We start from the raw sequence: 18228 nt of genomic DNA on the forward strand, positions 1-18228 counted from the left end.
CGAAGAAGCCGCTTCTTCGGCTCCAGGTGCCGGGGAGACCGGCAGCTTCGGGAAGGTGAAGAAGCAAGCTGTACAACACTGGGATTGTGTGCGCACCTTGCCAACTGATACAAAACAGTACTTTTGCACTCTCCTGACTTTTCCAATCACATGAACATTCGATTGGAAGCTGTTTTGGACAACTTTTCTTTTCTTCCTGCCAAACACTTGGCAGACATCTCTGCAACTTCTAGAACACGATGGGAGATGTTTTCTGTGCTGGCACAGTTTTTCCTAGCCAGACATACTGGGAAAGCGTTTTGCTAGGATGTTGACTACAAAAGACGCTAAAGACGAAGGTAGGATGCTCTCCGGGGCTTAGAGCCGCTCCCAGGCGTCTTTGGGCAGAAGCCGCGCTAAGGAGAGCACTGTGAGCGGCACAATCGTCTTTGCGCGAAGAAGCCGCTTCTTCGGCTCCGGGAGCCAGAGAGAGCGGCAGCTTCGGGAAGGTGAAGAAGCAAGCTGTACAAAACTGGGATTGTGTGCGCACCTTGCCAACTGATAGCAAACAGTACTTTTGCACTCTCCTGACTTTTCCAATCACATGAACATTCGATTGGAAGCTGTTTTGGACAACTTTTCTTCCTGCCAAACACTTGGCAGACATCTCTGCAACTTCTAGAACACGATGGGAGATGTTTTCTGTGCTGGCACAGTTTCTCCTAGCCAGACATACTGGGAAAGCGTTTTGCTAAGACGTAGACTACAAAAGACGCTAAAGACGAAGGTAGGATGCTCTCCAGAGCTAAGAGCCGCTCCCAGGCGTCTTTGGGCAGAAGCCGCGCTAAGGAGAGCACTGTGAGCGGCACAATCGTCTTTGCGCGAAGAAGCCGCTTCTTCGGCTCCGGGAGCCGGAGAGAGCGGCAGCTTCGGGAAGGTGAAGAAGCAAGCTGTACAACACTGGGATTGTGTGCGCACCTTGCCAACTGATAGAAAACAGTACTTTTGCACTCTCCTGACTTTTCCAATCACATGAACATTCGATTGGAAGCTGTTTTGGACAACTTTTCTTCCTGCCAAACACTTGGCAGACATCTCTGCAACTTCTAGAACACGATGGGAGATGTTTTCTGTGCTGGCACAGTTTCTCCTAGCCAGACACACTGGGAAAGCATTTTGCTAAGATGTAGACTACAAAAGACGCTAAAGACGAAGGTAGGATGCTCTCCGGAGATAAGCGCCGCTCCCGGCCGTCTTTGGGCAGAAGCCGCGCTAAGGAGAGCACTGTGAGCGGCACAATCGTCTTTGCGCGAAGAAGCCGCTTCTTTGGCTCCAAGAGCCGGGGAGACCGGCAGCTTCGGGAAGGTGAAGAAGCAAGCTGTACAACACTGGGATTGTGTGCGCACCTTGCCAACTGATAGAAAACAGTACTTTTGCACTCTCCTGACTTTTCCAATCACATGAACATTCGATTGGAAGCTGTTTTGGACAACTTTTCTTCCAGCCAAACACTTGGCAGACCTCCGTGCAACTTCTAGAACACGATGGGACATGTTTTATGAGCTGGCACAGTTTTTTCTAGCCAGACATACTCGGAAAGCATTTTGCTAAGATGTAGACTACAAAAGACGCTAAAGACGAAGGTAGGATGCTCTCCGGAGCTAAGAGCCGCTCCCAGGCGTCTTTGGGCAGAAGCCGCGCTAAGGAGAGCACTGTGAGCGGCACAATCGTCTTTGCGCGAAGAAGCCGCTTCTTCGGCTCCGGGAGCCGGAGAGAGCGGCAGCTTCGGGAAGGTGAAGAAGCAAGCTGTACAACACTGGGATTGTGTGCGCACCTTGCCAACGGATAGAAAACAGTACTTTTGCACTCTCCTGACTTTTCCAAGCACATGAACATTCGATTGGAAGCTGTTTTGGACAACTTTTCTTTTCTTCCTGCCAAACACTTGGCAGACATCTCTGCAACTTCTAGAACACGATGGGAGATGTTTTCTGTGCTGGCACAGTTTCTCCTAGCCAGACATACTGGGAAAGCGTTTTGCTAAGATGTAGACTACAAAAGACGCTAAAGACGAAGGTAGGATGCTCTCCAGAGCTAAGAGCCGCTCCCGGGCGTCTTTGGGCAGAAGCCGCGCTAAGGAGAGCACTGTGAGCGGCACAATCGTCTTTGCGAGAAGAAGCCGCTTCTTCGGATCCGCAAGCCGGAGAGAACGGCAGCTTCGGGAAGGTGAAGAAGCAAGCTGTACAACACTGGTATTGTGTGCGCACCTTGCCAACTGATAGAAAACAGTACTTTTGCACTCTCCTGACTTTTCCAATCACATGAACATTCGATTGGAAGCTGTTTTGGACAACTTTTCTTTTCTTCCTGCCAAACACTTGGCAGACCTCCGTGCTACTTCTAGAACACGATGGGAGATGTTTTCTGTGCTGGCACAGTTTGTCCTAGCCAGACATACTGGGAAAGCGTTTTGCTAAGATGTAGACTACAAAAGACGCTAAAGACGAAGGTAGGATGCTCTCCGAAGCTAACAGCCGCTCCCAGGCGTCTTTGGGCAGAAGCCGCGCTAAGGAGAGCACTGTGAGCGGCACAATCGTCTTTGCGAGAAGAAGCCGCTTCTTCGGCTCCAGGAGCCGGGGAGACCGGCAGCTTCGGGAAGGTGAAGAAGCAAGCTGTACAACACTGGGATTGTGTGCGCACCTTGCCAACTGATAGAAAACAGTACTTTTGCACTCTCCTGACTTTTCCAATCACATGAACATTCGATTGGAAGCTGTTTTGGACAACTTTTCTTCCAGCAAAACACTTGGCAGACATCTCTGCAACTTCTAGAACACGATGGGAGATGTTTTCTGTGCTGGCACAGTTTCTCCTAGCCAGACATACTGGGAAAGCGTTTTGCTAAGATGTAGACTACAAAAGACGCTAAAGACGAAGGTAGGATGCTCTCCGGAGCTAAGAGCCGCTCTCGGGCGTCTTTGGGCAGAAGCCGCGCTAAGGAGAGCACTGTGAGCGGCACAATCGTCTTTGCGCGAAGAAGCCGCTTCTTCGGCTCCAGGAACCAGGGAGACCGGCAGCTTCGGGAAGGTGAAGAAGCAAGCTGTACAACACTGGGATTGTGTGCGCACCTTGCCAACTGATAGAAAACAGTACTTTTGCACTCTCCTGACTTTTCCAATCACATGAACATTCGATTGGAAGCTGTTTTGGACAACTTTTCTTTTCTTCCTGCCTAACACTTGGCAGACCTCCGTGCAACTTCTAGAACACGATGGGAGATGTTTTCTGTGCTGGCACAGTTTCTCCTAGCCAGACATACTGGGAAAGCGTTTTGCTAAGATGTAGACTGCAAAAGACGCTAAAGACGAAGGTAGGATGCTCTCCGGAGCTAAGAGCCGCTCCCGGGCGTCTTTGGGCAGAAGCCGCGCTAAGGAGAGCACTGTGAGCGGCACAACCGTCTTTGCGCGAAGAAGCCGCTTCTTCGGCTCCGGGAGCCGGAGAGAGCGGCAGCTTCGGGAAGGTGAAGAAGCAAGCTGTACAACACTGGGATTGTGTGCGCACCTTGCCAACTGATAGAAAACAGTACTTTTGCACTCTCCTGACTTTTCCAAGCACATGAACATTCGATTGGAAGCTGTTTTGGACAACTTTTCTTTTCTTCCTGCCAAACACTTGGCAGACATCCGTGCAACTTCTAGAACACGATGGGCGATGTTTTCTGTGCTGGCACAGTTTTTCCGAGCCAGACATAGTGGAAAATCTATTTGCTAAGATTTGGACTACAAAAGACGCTAAAGACGAAGGTAGGATGCTCTCCGGAGCTAAGAGCCGCTCCCGGGCGTCTTTGGGCAGAAGCCACGCTAAGGAGAGCACTGTGAGCGGCACAATCGTCTTTGCGCGAAGAAGCCGCTTCTTCGGCTCCGGGAGCCGGAGAGAGCGGCAGCTTCGGGAAGGTGAAGAAGCAAGCTGTACAACAATGGTATTGTGTGCGCACCTTGCCAACTGATAGAAAACAGTACTTTTGCACTCTCCTGACTTTTCCAATCACATGAACATTCGATTGGAAGCTGTTTTGGACAACTTTTCTTCCTGCCAAACACTTGGCAGACATCTCTGCAACTTCTAGAACATGATGGGAGATGTTTTCTGTGCTGGCACAGTTTCTCCTAGCCAGACATACTGGGAAAGCGTTTTGCTAAGATGTAGACTACAAAAGACGCTAAAGACGAAGGTAGGATGCTCTCCGGGGCTAAGAGCCGCTCCCGGGCGTCTTTGGGCAGAAGCCGCACTAAGGAGAGCACTGTGAGCGGCACAATCGTCTTTGCGCGAAGAAGCCGCTTCTTCGGCTCCAGGAGCCGGGGAGACCGGCAGCTTCGGGAAGGTGAAGAAGCAAGCTGTACAACACTGGGATTGTGTGCGCACCTTGCCAACTGATAGAAAACAGTACTTTTGCACTCTCCTGACTTTTCCAATCACATGAACATTCGATTGGAAGCTGTTTTGGACAACTTTTCTTCCAGCCAAACACTTGGCAGACATCTCTGCAACTTCTAGAACACGATGGGAGATGTTTTCTGTGCTGGCAGAGTTTTTTCTAGCCAGACATACTGGGAAAGCGTTTTGCTAAGATGTAGACTACAAAAGACGCTAAAGACGAAGGTAGGATGCTCTCCGGAGCTAAGAGCCGCTCCCGGGCGTCTTTGGGCAGAAGCCGCGCTAAGGAGAGCACTGTGAGCGGCACAATCGTCTTTGCGCAAAGAAGCCGCTTCTTCGGCTCCGGGAGCCGGAGAGAGCGGCAGCTTCGGGAAGGTGAAGAAGCAAGCTGTACAACACTGGGATTGTGTGCGCACCTTGCCAACTGATAGAAAACAGTACTTTTGCACTCTCCTGACTTTTCCAATCACATGAACATTCGATTGGAAGCTGTTTTGGACAACTTTTCTTGTCTTCCTGCCAAAAACTTGGCAGACCTCCGTGCAACTTCTAGAACACGATGGGAGATGTTTTCTGTGCTGGCACAGTTTGTCCTAGCCAGACATACTGGGAAAGCGTTTTGCTAAGATGTAGACTACAAAAGACGCTAAAGACGAAGGTAGGATGCTCTCCGGAGCTAACAGCCGCTCCCGGGCGTCTTTGGGCAAAAGCCGCGCTAAGGAGAGCACTGTGAGCGGCACAATCGTCTTTGCGCGAAGAAGCCGCTTCTTCGGCTCCAGGAGCCGGGGAGACCGGCAGCTTCGGGAAGGTGAAGAAGCAAGCTGTACAACACTGGGATTGTGTGCGCACCTTGCCAACTGATAGAAAACAGTACTTTTGCACTCTCCTGACTTTTCCAATCACATGAACATTCGATTGGAAGCTGTTTTGGACAACTTTTCTTCCAGCCAAACACTTGGCAGACATCTCTGCAACTTCTAGAACACGATGGGAGATGTTTTCTGTGCTGGCACAGTTTTTTCTAGCCAGACATACTGGGAAAGCGTTTTGCTGAGATGTAGACTACAAAAGACGCTAAAGACGAAGGTAGGATGCTCTCCGGAGCTAAGAGCCGCTCCCGGGCGTCTTTGGGCAGAAGCCGCGCTAAGGAGAGCACTGTGAGCGGCACAATCGTCTTTGCGCGAAGAAGCCGCTTCTTCGGCTCCAGGTGCCGGGGAGACCGGCAGCTTCGGGAAGGTGAAGAAGCAAGCTGTACAACACTGGGATTGTGTGCGCACCTTGCCAACTGATAGAAAACAGCACTTTTGCACTCTCCTGACTTTTCCAATCACATGAACATTCGATTGGAAGCTGTTTTGGACAACTTTTCTTCCAGCCAAACACTTGGCAGACATCTCTGCAACTTCTAGAACACGATGGGAGATGTTTTCTGTGCTGGCACAGTTTTTTCTAGACAGACATACTGGGAAAGCGTTTTGCTAAGATGTAGACTACAAAAGACGCTAAAGACAAAGGTAGGATGCTCTCCAGAGCTAAGAGCCGCTCCCAGGCGTCTTTGGGCAGAAGCCGCGCTAAGGAGAGCACTGTGAGCGGCACAATCGTCTTTGCGCGATGAAGCCGCTTCTTCGGCTCAGGGAGCCGGAGAGAGCGGCAGCTTCGGGAAGGTGAAGAAGCAAGCTGTACAACACTGGGATTGTGTGCGCAGCTTACCAACTGATAGAAAACAGTACTTTTGCACTCTCCTGACTTTTCCAATCACATGAACATTCTATTGGAAGCTGTTTTTGACAACTTTTCTTTTCTTCCTGCCAAACACTTGGCAGACCGCCGTGCAACTTCTAGAACACGATGGGAGATGTTTTCTGTGCTGGCACAGTTTTTTCTAGCCAGACATACTGGGAAAGCGTTTTGCTAAGATGTAGACTACAAAAGACGCTAAAGACGAAGGTAGGATGCTCTCCGGAGCTAAGAGCCGCTCCCAGGCGTCTTTGGGCAGAAGCCGCGCTAAGGAGAGCACTGTGAGCGGCACAATCGTCTTTGCGCGAAGAAGCCGCTTCTTCGGCTCCGTGAGCCGGAGAGAGCGGCAGCTTCGGGAAGGTGAAGAAGCAAGCTGTACAACACTGGGATTGTGTGCGCACCTTGCCAACTGATAGAAAACAGTACTTTTGCACTCTCCTGACTTTTCCAATCACATGAACATTCGATTGGAAGCTGTTTTGGACAACTTTTCTTCCTGCCAAACACTTGGCAGACATCTCTGCAACTTCTAGAACACGATGGGAGATGTTTTCTGTGCTGGCCCAGTTTCTCCTAACCAGACATACTGGGAAAGCATTTTGCTAAGATGTAGACTACAAAAGACGCTAAAGACGAAGGTAGGATGCTCTCCGGAGCTAAGAGCCGCTCCCGGGCGTCTTTGGGCAGAAGCCGCGCTAAGGAGAGCACTGTGAGCGGCACAATCGTCTTTGCGCGAAGAAGCCGCTTCTTCGGCTCCGGGAGCCGGAGAGAGCGGCAGCTTCGGGAAGGTGAAGAAGCAAGCTGTACAACACTGGGATTGTGTGCGCACCTTGCCAACTGATAGAAAATAGTACTTTTGCACTCTCCTGACTTTTCCAATCACATGAACATTCGATTGGAAGCTGTTTTGGACAACTTTTCTTCCTGCCAAACACTTGGCAGACATCTCTGCAACTTCTAGAACACGATGGGAGATGTTTTCTGTGCTGGCACAGTTTTTCCTAGCCAGACATACTGGGAAAGCGTTTTGCTAAGATGTAGACTACAAAAGACGCTAAAGACGAAGGTAGGATGCTCTCCGGAGCTAAGAGCCGCTCCCGGGCGTCTTTGGGCAGAAGCCGCGCTAAGGAGAGCACTGTGAGCGGCACAATCGTCTTTGCGCGAAGAAGCCGCTTCTTCGGCTCCGGGAGCCGGAGAGAGCGGCAGCTTCGGGAAGGTGAAGAAGTAAGCTGTACAACACTGGGATTGTGTGCGCAGCTTGCCAACTGATACAAAACAGTACTTTTGCACTCTCCTGACTTTTCCAATCACATGAACATTCGATTGGAAGCTGTTTTGGACAACTTTTCTTTTCTTCCTGCCAAACACTTGGCAGACCTCCGTGCAACTTCTAGAACACGATGGGAGATGTTTTCTGTGCTGGCACAGTTTCTCCTAGCCAGACATACTGGGAAAGCGTTTTGCTAAGATGTAGACTACAAAAGACGCTAAAGACGAAGGTAGGATGCTCTCCGGGGCTAAGAGCCGCTCCCGGGCGTCTTTGGGCAGAAGCCACGCTAAGGAGAGCACTGTGAGCGGCACAATCGTCTTTGCGCGAAGAAGCCGCTTCTTCGGCTCCGGGAGACGGAGAGAGCGGCAGCTTCGGGAAGGTGAAGAAGCAAGCTGTACAACACTGGGATTGTGTGCGCAGCTTGCCAACTGATACAAAACAGTACTTTTGCACTCTCCTGACTTTTCCAATCACATGAACATTCGATTGGAAGCTGTTTTGGACAACTTTTCTTTTCTTCCTGCCAAACACTTGGCAGACCTCCGTGCAACTTCTCGAACAAGACGGGAGATGTTTTCTGTGCTGGCACAGTTTCTCCTAGCCAGACATAGTGGAAAGCGTTTTGCTAAGATGTAGACTGCAAAAGACGCTAAAGACGAAGGTAGGATGCTCTCCAGAGCTAAGAGCCGCTCCCGGGCGTCTTTGGGCAGAAGCCGCGCTAAGGAGAGCACTGTGAGCGGCACAATCGTCTTTGCGCGAAGAAGCCGCTTCTTCGGCTCCGGGAGCCGGAGAGAGCGGCAGCTTCGGGAAGGTGAAGAAGCAAGCTGTACAACACTGGGATTGTGTGCGCAGCTTGCCAACTGATAGAAAACAGTACTTTTGGACTGTCCTGACTTTTCCAATCACATGAACATTCGATTGGAAGCTGTTTTGGACAACTTTTCTTTTCTTCCTGCCAAACACTTGGCAGACCTCCGTGCAACTTCTAGAACACGATGGGAGATGTTTTCTGTGCTGGCACAGTTTTTCCTAGCCAGACATAGTGGAAAATCTATTTGCTAAGATTTGGACTACAAAAGACGCTAAAGACGAAGGTAGGATGCTCTCCGGAGCTAAGAGCCGCTCCCGGGCGTCTTTGGGCAGAAGCCGCGCTAAGGAGAGCACTGTGAGCAGCACAATCGTCTTTGCGCGAAGAAGCCGCTTCTTCGGCTCCAAGAGCCGGAGAGAGCGGCAGCTTCGGGAAGGTGAAGAAGCAAGCTGTACAACACTGGGATTGTGTGCGCAGCTTGCCAACTGATAGAAAACAGTACTTTTGCACTCTCCTGACTTTTCCAATCACATGAACATTCAATTGACAGCTGTTTTGGACAACTTTTCTTCCTGCCAAACACTTGGCAGACATCTCTGCAAGTTCTAGAACACGATGGGAGATGTTTTCTGTGCTGGCACAGTTTCTCCTAGCCAGACATACTGGGAAAGCGTTTTGCTAAGATGTAGACTACAAAAGACGCTAAAGACGAAGGTAGGATGCTCTCCGGGGCTAAGAGCCGCTCCCGGGCGTCTTTGGGCAGAAGCCGCGCTAAGGAGAGCACTGTGAGCGGCACAATCGTCTTTGCGCGAAGAAGCCGCTTCTTCGGCTCCGGGAGCCGGGGAGACCGGCAGATTCGGGAAGGTGAAGAAGCAAGCTGTACAACACTGGGATTGTGTGCGCAGCTTGCCAACTGATAGAAAACAGTACTTTTGCACTCTCCTGACTTTTCCAATCACATGAACATTCGATTGGAAGCTATTTTGGACAACTTTTCTTTTCTTCCTGCCAAACACTTGGCAGACCTCCGTGCAACTTCTAGAACACGATGGGAGATGTTTTCTGTGCTGGCACAGTTTTTCCTAGCCAGACATAGTGGAAAATCTATTTGCTAAGATTTGGACTACAAAAGACGCTAAAGACGAAGGTAGGATGCTCTCCGGAGCTAAGAGCCGCTCCCGGGCATCTTTGGGCAGAAGCCGCGCTAAGGAGAGCACTGTGAGCGGCACAATCGTCTTTGCGCGAAGAAGCCGCTTCTTCGGCTCCAAGAGCCGGAGAGAGCGGCAGCTTCGGGAAGGTGAAGAAGCAAGCTGTACAACACTGGGATTGTGTGCGCACCTTGCCAACTGATAGAAAACAGTACTTTTGCACTCTCCTGACTTTTCCAATCACATGAACATTCAATTGAAAGCTGTTTTGGACAACTTTTCTTCCTGCCAAACACTTGGCAGACATCTCTGCAACTTCTAGAACACGATGGGAGATGTTTTCTGTGCTGGCACAGTTTTTCCTAGCCAGACATACTGGGAAAGCGTTTTGCTAAGATGTAGACTACAAAAGACGCTAAAGACGAAGGTAGGATGCTCTCCGGGGCTAAGAGCCGCTCCCGGGCGTCTTTGGGCAGACGCCGCGCTAAGGAGAGCACTGTGAGCGGCACAATCGTCTTTGCGCGAAGAAGCCGCTTCTTCGGCTCCAGGAGCCGGGGAGACCGGCAGCTTCGGGAAGGTGAAGAAGCAAGCTGTACAACACTGGGATTGTGTGCGCACCTTGCCAACTGATAGAAAACAGTACTTTTGCACTCTCCTGACTTTTCCAATCACATGAACATTCGATTGGAAGCTGTTTTGGACAACTTTTCTTCCAGCCAAACACTTGGCAGAAATCTCTGCAACTTCTAGAACACGATGGGAGATGTTTTCTGTGCTGGCACAGTTTTTCCTAGCCAGACATAGTGGAAAATCTATTTGCTAAGACGTAGACTACAAAAGACGCTAAAGACGAAGGTAGGATGCTCTCCGGAGCTAAGAGCAGCTCCCGGGCGTCTTTGGGCAGAAGCCGCGCTAAGGAGAGCACTATGAGCGGCACAATCGTCTTTGCGCGAAGAAGCCGCTTCTTCGGCTCCGGGAGCCGGAGAGAGCGGCAGCTTCGGGAAGGTGAAGAAGCAAGCTGTACAACACTGGGATTGTGTGCGCAGCTTGCCAACTGATACAAAACAGTACTTTTGCACTCTCCTGACTTTTCCAATCACATGAACATTCGATTGGAAGCTGTTTTGGACAACTTTTCTTTTCTTCCTGCCAAACACTTGGCAGACCTCCGTGCAACTTCTAGAACACGATGGGAGATGTTTTCTGTGCTGGCACAGTTTCTCCTAGCCAGACATACTGGGAAAGCGTTTTGCTAAGATGTAGACTACAAAAGACGCTAAAGACGAAGGTAGGATGCTCTCCGGGGCTAAGAGCCGCTCCCGGGCGTCTTTTGGCAGAAGCCACGCTAAGGAGAGCACTGTGAGCGGCACAATCGTCTTTGCGCGAAGAAGCCGCTTCTTCGGCTCCGGGAGACGGAGAGAGCGGCAGCTTCGGGAAGGTGAAGAAGCAAGCTGTACAACACTGGGATTGTGTGCGCAGCTTGCCAACTGATACAAAACAGTACTTTTGCACTCTCCTGACTTTTCCAATCACATGAACATTCGATTGGAAGCTGTTTTGGACAACTTTTCTTTTCTTCCTGCCAAACACTTGGCAGACCACCGTGCAACTTCTCGAACAAGACGGGAGATATTTTCTGTGCTGGCACAGTTTCTCCTAGCCAGACATAGTGGAAAGCGTTTTGCTAAGATGTAGACTGCAAAAGACGCTAAAGACGAAGGTAGGATGCTCTCCAGAGCTAAGAGCCGCTCCCGGGCGTCTTTGGGCAGAAGCCGCGCTAAGGAGAGCACTGTGAGCGGCACAATCGTCTTTGCGCGAAGAAGCCGCTTCTTCGGCTCCGGGAGCCGGAGAGAGCGGCAGCTTCGGGAAGGTGAAGAAGCAAGCTGTACAACACTGGGATTGTGTGCGCACCTTGCCAACTGATAGAAAACAGTACTTTTGCACTCTCCTGACTTTTCCAATCACATGAACATTCGATTGGAAGCTGTTTTGGACAACTTTTCTTTTCTTCCTGCCAAACACTTGGCAGACCTCCGTGCAACTTCTAGAACACGATGGGAGATGTTTTCTGTGCTGGCACAGTTTTTCCTAGCCAGACATAGTGGAAAATCTATTTGCTAAGATTTGGACTACAAAAGACGCTAAAGACGAAGGTAGGATGCTCTCCGGAGCTAAGAGCCGCTCCCGGGCGTCTTTGGGCAGAAGCCGCGCTAAGGAGAGCACTGTGAGCGGCACAATCGTCTTTGCGCGAAGAAACCGCTTCTTCGGCTCCAAGAGCCGGAGAGAGCGGCAGCTTCGGGAAGGTGAAGAAGCAAGCTGTACAACACTGGGATTGTGTGCGCAGCTTGCCAACTGATAGAAAACAGTACTTTTGCACTCTCCTGACTTTTCCAATCACATGAACATTCAATTGAAAGCTGTTTTGGACAACTTTTCTTCCTGCCAAACACTTGGCAGACATCTCTGCAACTTCTAGAACACGATGGGAGATGTTTTCTGTGCTGGCACAGTTTCTCCTAGCCAGACATACTGGGAAAGCGTTTTGCAAAGATGTAGACTACAAAAGACGCTAAAGACGAAGGTAGGATGCTCTCCGGGGCTAAGAGCCGCTCCCGGGCGTCTTTGGGCAGACGCCGCGCTAAGGAGAGCACTGTGAGCGGCACAATCGTCTTTGCGCGAAGAAGCCGCTTCTTCGGCTCCAGGAGCCGGGGAGACCGGCAGCTTCGGGAAGGTGAAGAAGCAAGCTGTACAACACTGGGATTGTGTGCGCACCTTGCCAACTGATAGAAAACAGTACTTTTGGACTGTCCTGACTTTTCCAATCACATGAACATTCGATTGGAAGCTGTTTTGGACAACTTTTCTTCCTGCCAAACACTTGGCAGAAATCTCTGCAACTTCTAGAACACGATGGGAGATGTTTTCTGTGCTGGCACAGTTTTTCCTAGCCAGACATAGTGGAAAATCTATTTGCTAAGACGTAGACTACAAAAGACGCTAAAGACAAAGGTAGGATGCTCTCCGGAGCTAAGAGCAGCTCCCGGGCGTCTTTGGGCAGAAGCCGCGCTAAGGAGAGCACTATGAGCGGCACAATCGTCTTTGCGCGAAGAAGCCGCTTCTTCGGCTCCGGGAGCCGGAGAGAGCGGCAGCTTCGGGAAGGTGAAGAAGCAAGCTGTACAACACTGGGATTGTGTGCGCAGTTTGCCAGCTGATACAAAACAGTACTTTTGCACTCTCCTGACTTTTCCAATCACATGAACATTCGATTGGAAGCTGTTTTGGACAACTTTTCTTTTCTTCCTGCCAAACACTTGGCAGACATCTCTGCAACTTCTAGAACACGATGGGAGATGTTTTCTGTGCTGGCACAGTTTTTCCTAGCCAGACATACTGGGAAAGCGTTTTGCTAAGATGTAGACTACAAAAGACGCTAAAGACGAAGGTAGGATGCTCTCCGGAGCTAAGAGCCGCTCCCGGGCGTCTTTGGGCAGAAGCCACGCTAAGGAGAGCACTGTGAGCGGCACAATCGTCTTTGCGCGAAGAAGCCGCTTCTTCGGCTCCGGGAGCCGGAGAGAGCGGCAGCTTCGGGAAGGTGAAGAAGCAAGCTGTACAACACTGGGATTGTGTGCGCACCTTGCCAACTGATAGAAAACAGTACTTTTGCACTCTCCTGACTTTTCCAAGCACATGAACATTCGATTGGAAGCTGTTTTGGACAACTTTTCTTGTCTTCCTGCCAAACACTTGGCAGACATCTCTGCAACTTCTAGAACACGATGGGAGATGTTTTCTGTGCTGGCACAGTTTTTCCTAGCCAGACATACTGGGAAAGCGTTTTGCTAAGATGTAGACTACAAAAGACGCTAAAGACGAAGGTAGGATGCTCTCCGGGGCTAAGAGCCGCTCCCGGGCGTCTTTGGGCAGAAGCCACGCTAAGGAGAGCACTGTGAGCGGCACAATCGTCTTTGCGCGAAGAAGCCGCTTCTTCGGCTCCGGGAGCCGGGGAGAGCGGCAGCTTCGGGAAGGTGAAGAAGCAAGCTGTACAACACTGGGATTGTGTGCGCACCTTGCCAACTGATAGAAAACAGTACTTTTGCACTCTCCTGACTTTTCCAATCACATGAACATTCGATTGAAAACTGTTTTGGACAACTTTTCTTCCAGCCAAACACTTGGCAGACATCTCTGCAACTTCTAGAACATGATGGGAGATGTTTTCTGTGCTGGCACAGTTTCTCCTAGCCAGACATGCTGGGAAAGCATTTTGCTAAGATGTAGACTACAAAAGACGCTAAAGACGAAGGTAGGATGCTCTTCGGGGCTAAGAGTCGCTCCCGGGCGTCTTTGGGCAGAAGCCGCACTAAGGAGAGCACTGTGAGCGGCACAATCGTCTTTGCGCGAAGAAGCCGCTTCTTCGGCTCCGGGAGCCGGAGAGAGCGGCAGCTTCGGGAAGGTGAAGAAGCAAGCTGTACAACACTGGGATTGTGTGCGCACCTTGCCAACTGATAGAAAACAGTACTTTTGCACTCTCCTGACTTTTCCAATCACATGAACATTCGATTGAAAACTGTTTTGGACAACTTTTCTTCCAGCCAAACACTTGGCAGACATCTCTGCAACTTCTAGAACATGATGGGAGATGTTTTCTGTGCTGGCACAGTTTCTCCTAGCCAGACATGCTGGGAAAGCATTTTGCTAAGATGTAGACTACAAAAGACGCTAAAGACGAAGGTAGGATGCTCTTCGGGGCTAAGAGTCGCTCCCGGGCGTCTTTGGGCAGAAGCCGCACTAAGGAGAGCACTGTGAGCGGCACAATCGTCTTTGCGCGAAGAAACCGCTTCTTCGGCTCCAAGAGCCGGAGAGAGCGGCAGCTTCGGGAAGGTGAAGAAGCAAGCTGTACAACACTGGGATTGTGTGCGCAGCTTGCCAACTGATAGAAAACAGTACTTTTGCACTCTCCTGACTTTTCCAATCACATGAACATTCAATTGAAAGCTGTTTTGGACAACTTTTCTTTTCTTCCTGCCAAACACTTGGCAGACCTCCGTGCAACTTCTAGAACACGATGGGAGATGTTTTCTGTGCTGGCACAGTTTTTCCTAGCCAGACATAGTGGAAAATCTATTTGCTAAGATTTGGACTACAAAAGACGCTAAAGACGAAGGTAGGATGCTCTCCGGAGCTAAGAGCCGCTCCCGGGCGTCTTTGGGCAGAAGCCGCGCTAAGGAGAGCACTGTGAGCGGCACAATCGTCTTTGCGCGAAGAAACCGCTTCTTCGGCTCCAAGAGCCGGAGAGAGCGGCAGCTTCGGGAAGGTGAAGAAGCAAGCTGTACAACACTGGGATTGTGTGCGCAGCTTGCCAACTGATAGAAAACAGTACTTTTGCACTCTCCTGACTTTTCCAATCACATGAACATTCAATTGAAAGCTGTTTTGGACAACTTTTCTTCCTGCCAAACACTTGGCAGACATCTCTGCAACTTCTAGAACACGATGGGAGATGTTTTCTGTGCTGGCACAGTTTCTCCTAGCCAGACATACTGGGAAAGCGTTTTGCAAAGATGTAGACTACAAAAGACGCTAAAGACGAAGGTAGGATGCTCTCCGGGGCTAAGAGCCGCTCCCGGGCGTCTTTGGGCAGACGCCGCGCTAAGGAGAGCACTGTGAGCGGCACAATCGTCTTTGCGCGAAGAAGCCGCTTCTTCGGCTCCAGGAGCCGGGGAGACCGGCAGCTTCGGGAAGGTGAAGAAGCAAGCTGTACAACACTGGGATTGTGTGCGCACCTTGCCAACTGATAGAAAACAGTACTTTTGGACTGTCCTGACTTTTCCAATCACATGAACATTCGATTGGAAGCTGTTTTGGACAACTTTTCTTCCTGCCAAACACTTGGCAGAAATCTCTGCAACTTCTAGAACACGATGGGAGATGTTTTCTGTGCTGGCACAGTTTTTCCTAGCCAGACATAGTGGAAAATCTATTTGCTAAGACGTAGACTACAAAAGACGCTAAAGACAAAGGTAGGATGCTCTCCGGAGCTAAGAGCAGCTCCCGGGCGTCTTTGGGCAGAAGCCGCGCTAAGGAGAGCACTATGAGCGGCACAATCGTCTTTGCGCGAAGAAGCCGCTTCTTCGGCTCCGGGAGCCGGAGAGAGCGGCAGCTTCGGGAAGGTGAAGAAGCAAGCTGTACAACACTGGGATTGTGTGCGCAGTTTGCCAGCTGATACAAAACAGTACTTTTGCACTCTCCTGACTTTTCCAATCACATGAACATTCGATTGGAAGCTGTTTTGGACAACTTTTCTTTTCTTCCTGCCAAACACTTGGCAGACATCTCTGCAACTTCTAGAACACGATGGGAGATGTTTTCTGTGCTGGCACAGTTTTTCCTAGCCAGACATACTGGGAAAGCGTTTTGCTAAGATGTAGACTACAAAAGACGCTAAAGACGAAGGTAGGATGCTCTCCGGAGCTAAGAGCCGCTCCCGGGCGTCTTTGGGCAGAAGCCACGCTAAGGAGAGCACTGTGAGCGGCACAATCGTCTTTGCGCGAAGAAGCCGCTTCTTCGGCTCCGGGAGCCGGAGAGAGCGGCAGCTTCGGGAAGGTGAAGAAGCAAGCTGTACAACACTGGGATTGTGTGCGCACCTTGCCAACTGATAGAAAACAGTACTTTTGCACTCTCCTGACTTTTCCAAGCACATGAACATTCGATTGGAAGCTGTTTTGGACAACTTTTCTTGTCTTCCTGCCAAACACTTGGCAGACATCTCTGCAACTTCTAGAACACGATGGGAGATGTTTTCTGTGCTGGCACAGTTTTTCCTAGCCAGACATACTGGGAAAGCGTTTTGCTAAGATGTAGACTACAAAAGACGCTAAAGACGAAGGTAGGATGCTCTCCGGGGCTAAGAGCCGCTCCCGGGCGTCTTTGGGCAGAAGCCACGCTAAGGAGAGCACTGTGAGCGGCACAATCGTCTTTGCGCGAAGAAGCCGCTTCTTCGGCTCCGGGAGCCGGGGAGAGCGGCAGCTTCGGGAAGGTGAAGAAGCAAGCTGTACAACACTGGGATTGTGTGCGCACCTTGCCAACTGATAGAAAACAGTACTTTTGCACTCTCCTGACTTTTCCAATCACATGAACATTCGATTGAAAACTGTTTTGGACAACTTTTCTTCCAGCCAAACACTTGGCAGACATCTCTGCAACTTCTAGAACATGATGGGAGATGTTTTCTGTGCTGGCACAGTTTCTCCTAGCCAGACATGCTGGGAAAGCATTTTGCTAAGATGTAGACTACAAAAGACGCTAAAGACGAAGGTAGGATGCTCTTCGGGGCTAAGAGTCGCTCCCGGGCGTCTTTGGGCAGAAGCCGCACTAAGGAGAGCACTGTGAGCGGCACAATCGTCTTTGCGCGAAGAAGCCGCTTCTTCGGCTCCGGGAGCCGGAGAGAGCGGCAGCTTCGGGAAGGTGAAGAAGCAAGCTGTACAACACTGGGATTGTGTGCGCACCTTGCCAACTGATAGAAAACAGTACTTTTGCACTCTCCTGACTTTTCCAATCACATGAACATTCGATTGAAAACTGTTTTGGACAACTTTTCTTCCAGCCAAACACTTGGCAGACATCTCTGCAACTTCTAGAACATGATGGGAGATGTTTTCTGTGCTGGCACAGTTTCTCCTAGCCAGACATGCTGGGAAAGCATTTTGCTAAGATGTAGACTACAAAAGACGCTAAAGACGAAGGTAGGATGCTCTTCGGGGCTAAGAGTCGCTCCCGGGCGTCTTTGGGCAGAAGCCGCACTAAGGAGAGCACTGTGAGCGGCACAATCGTCTTTGCGCGAAGAAGCCGCTTCTTCGGCTCCAGCAGCCGGGGAGAGCGGCAGCTTCGGGAAGGTGAAGAAGCAAGCTGTACAACACTGGGATTGTGTGCGCACCTTGCCAACTGATAGAAAACAGTACTTTTGCACTCTCCTGACTTTTCCAATCACATGAACATTCGATTGGAAGCTGTTTTGGACAACTTTTCTTCCAGCCAAACACTTGGCAGACATCTCTGCAACTTCTAGAACACGATGGGAGATGTTTTCTGTGCTGGCACAGTTTTTTCTGGCCAGACATACTGGGAAAGCGTTTTGCTAAGATGTAGACTACAAAAGACGCTAAAGACGAAGGTGGGATGCTCTCCGGAGCTAAGAGCCTCTTTCGGGCGTCTTTGGGCAGAAGCCGCGCTAAGGAGAGCACTGTGAGCGGCACAATCGTCTTTGCGCGAAGAAGCCGCTTCTTCGGCTCCGGGAGCCGGAGAGAGCGGCAGCTTCGGGAAGGTGGAGAAGCAAGCTGTACAACACTGGGATTGTGTGCGCACCTTGCCAACTGATAGAAAAGAGTACTTTTGCACTCTCCTGACTTTTCCAATCACATGAACATTCGATTGGAAGCTGTTTTGGACAACTTTTCTTTTCTTCCTGCCAAACACTTGGCAGACCTCCGTGCAACTTCTAGAACACGATGGGAGATGTTTTCTGTGCTGGCACAGTTTCTCCTAGCCAGACATACTGGGAAAGTGTTTTGCTAAGATGTAGACTACAAAAGACGCTAAAGACAAAGGTAGGATGCTCTCCAGAGCTAAGAGCCGCTCCCGGGCGTCTTTGGGCAGAAGTCGCGCTAAGGAGAGCACTGTGAGCGGCACAATTGTCTTTGCGCGAAGAAGCCGCTTCTTCGGCTCCGGGAGCCGGGGAGAGCAGCAGCTTCAGGAAGGTGAAGAAGCAAGCTGTACAACACTGGGATTGTGTGCGCATTTTGCCAACTGATAGAAAACAGTACTTTTACATTCTCCTGACTTTTCCGATCACATAA

This window comes from Melospiza georgiana, chromosome W (assembly GCF_028018845.1).
Source record: "Melospiza georgiana isolate bMelGeo1 chromosome W, bMelGeo1.pri, whole genome shotgun sequence".
In the NCBI taxonomy this organism is placed as follows: Eukaryota; Metazoa; Chordata; class Aves; order Passeriformes; family Passerellidae; genus Melospiza; species Melospiza georgiana.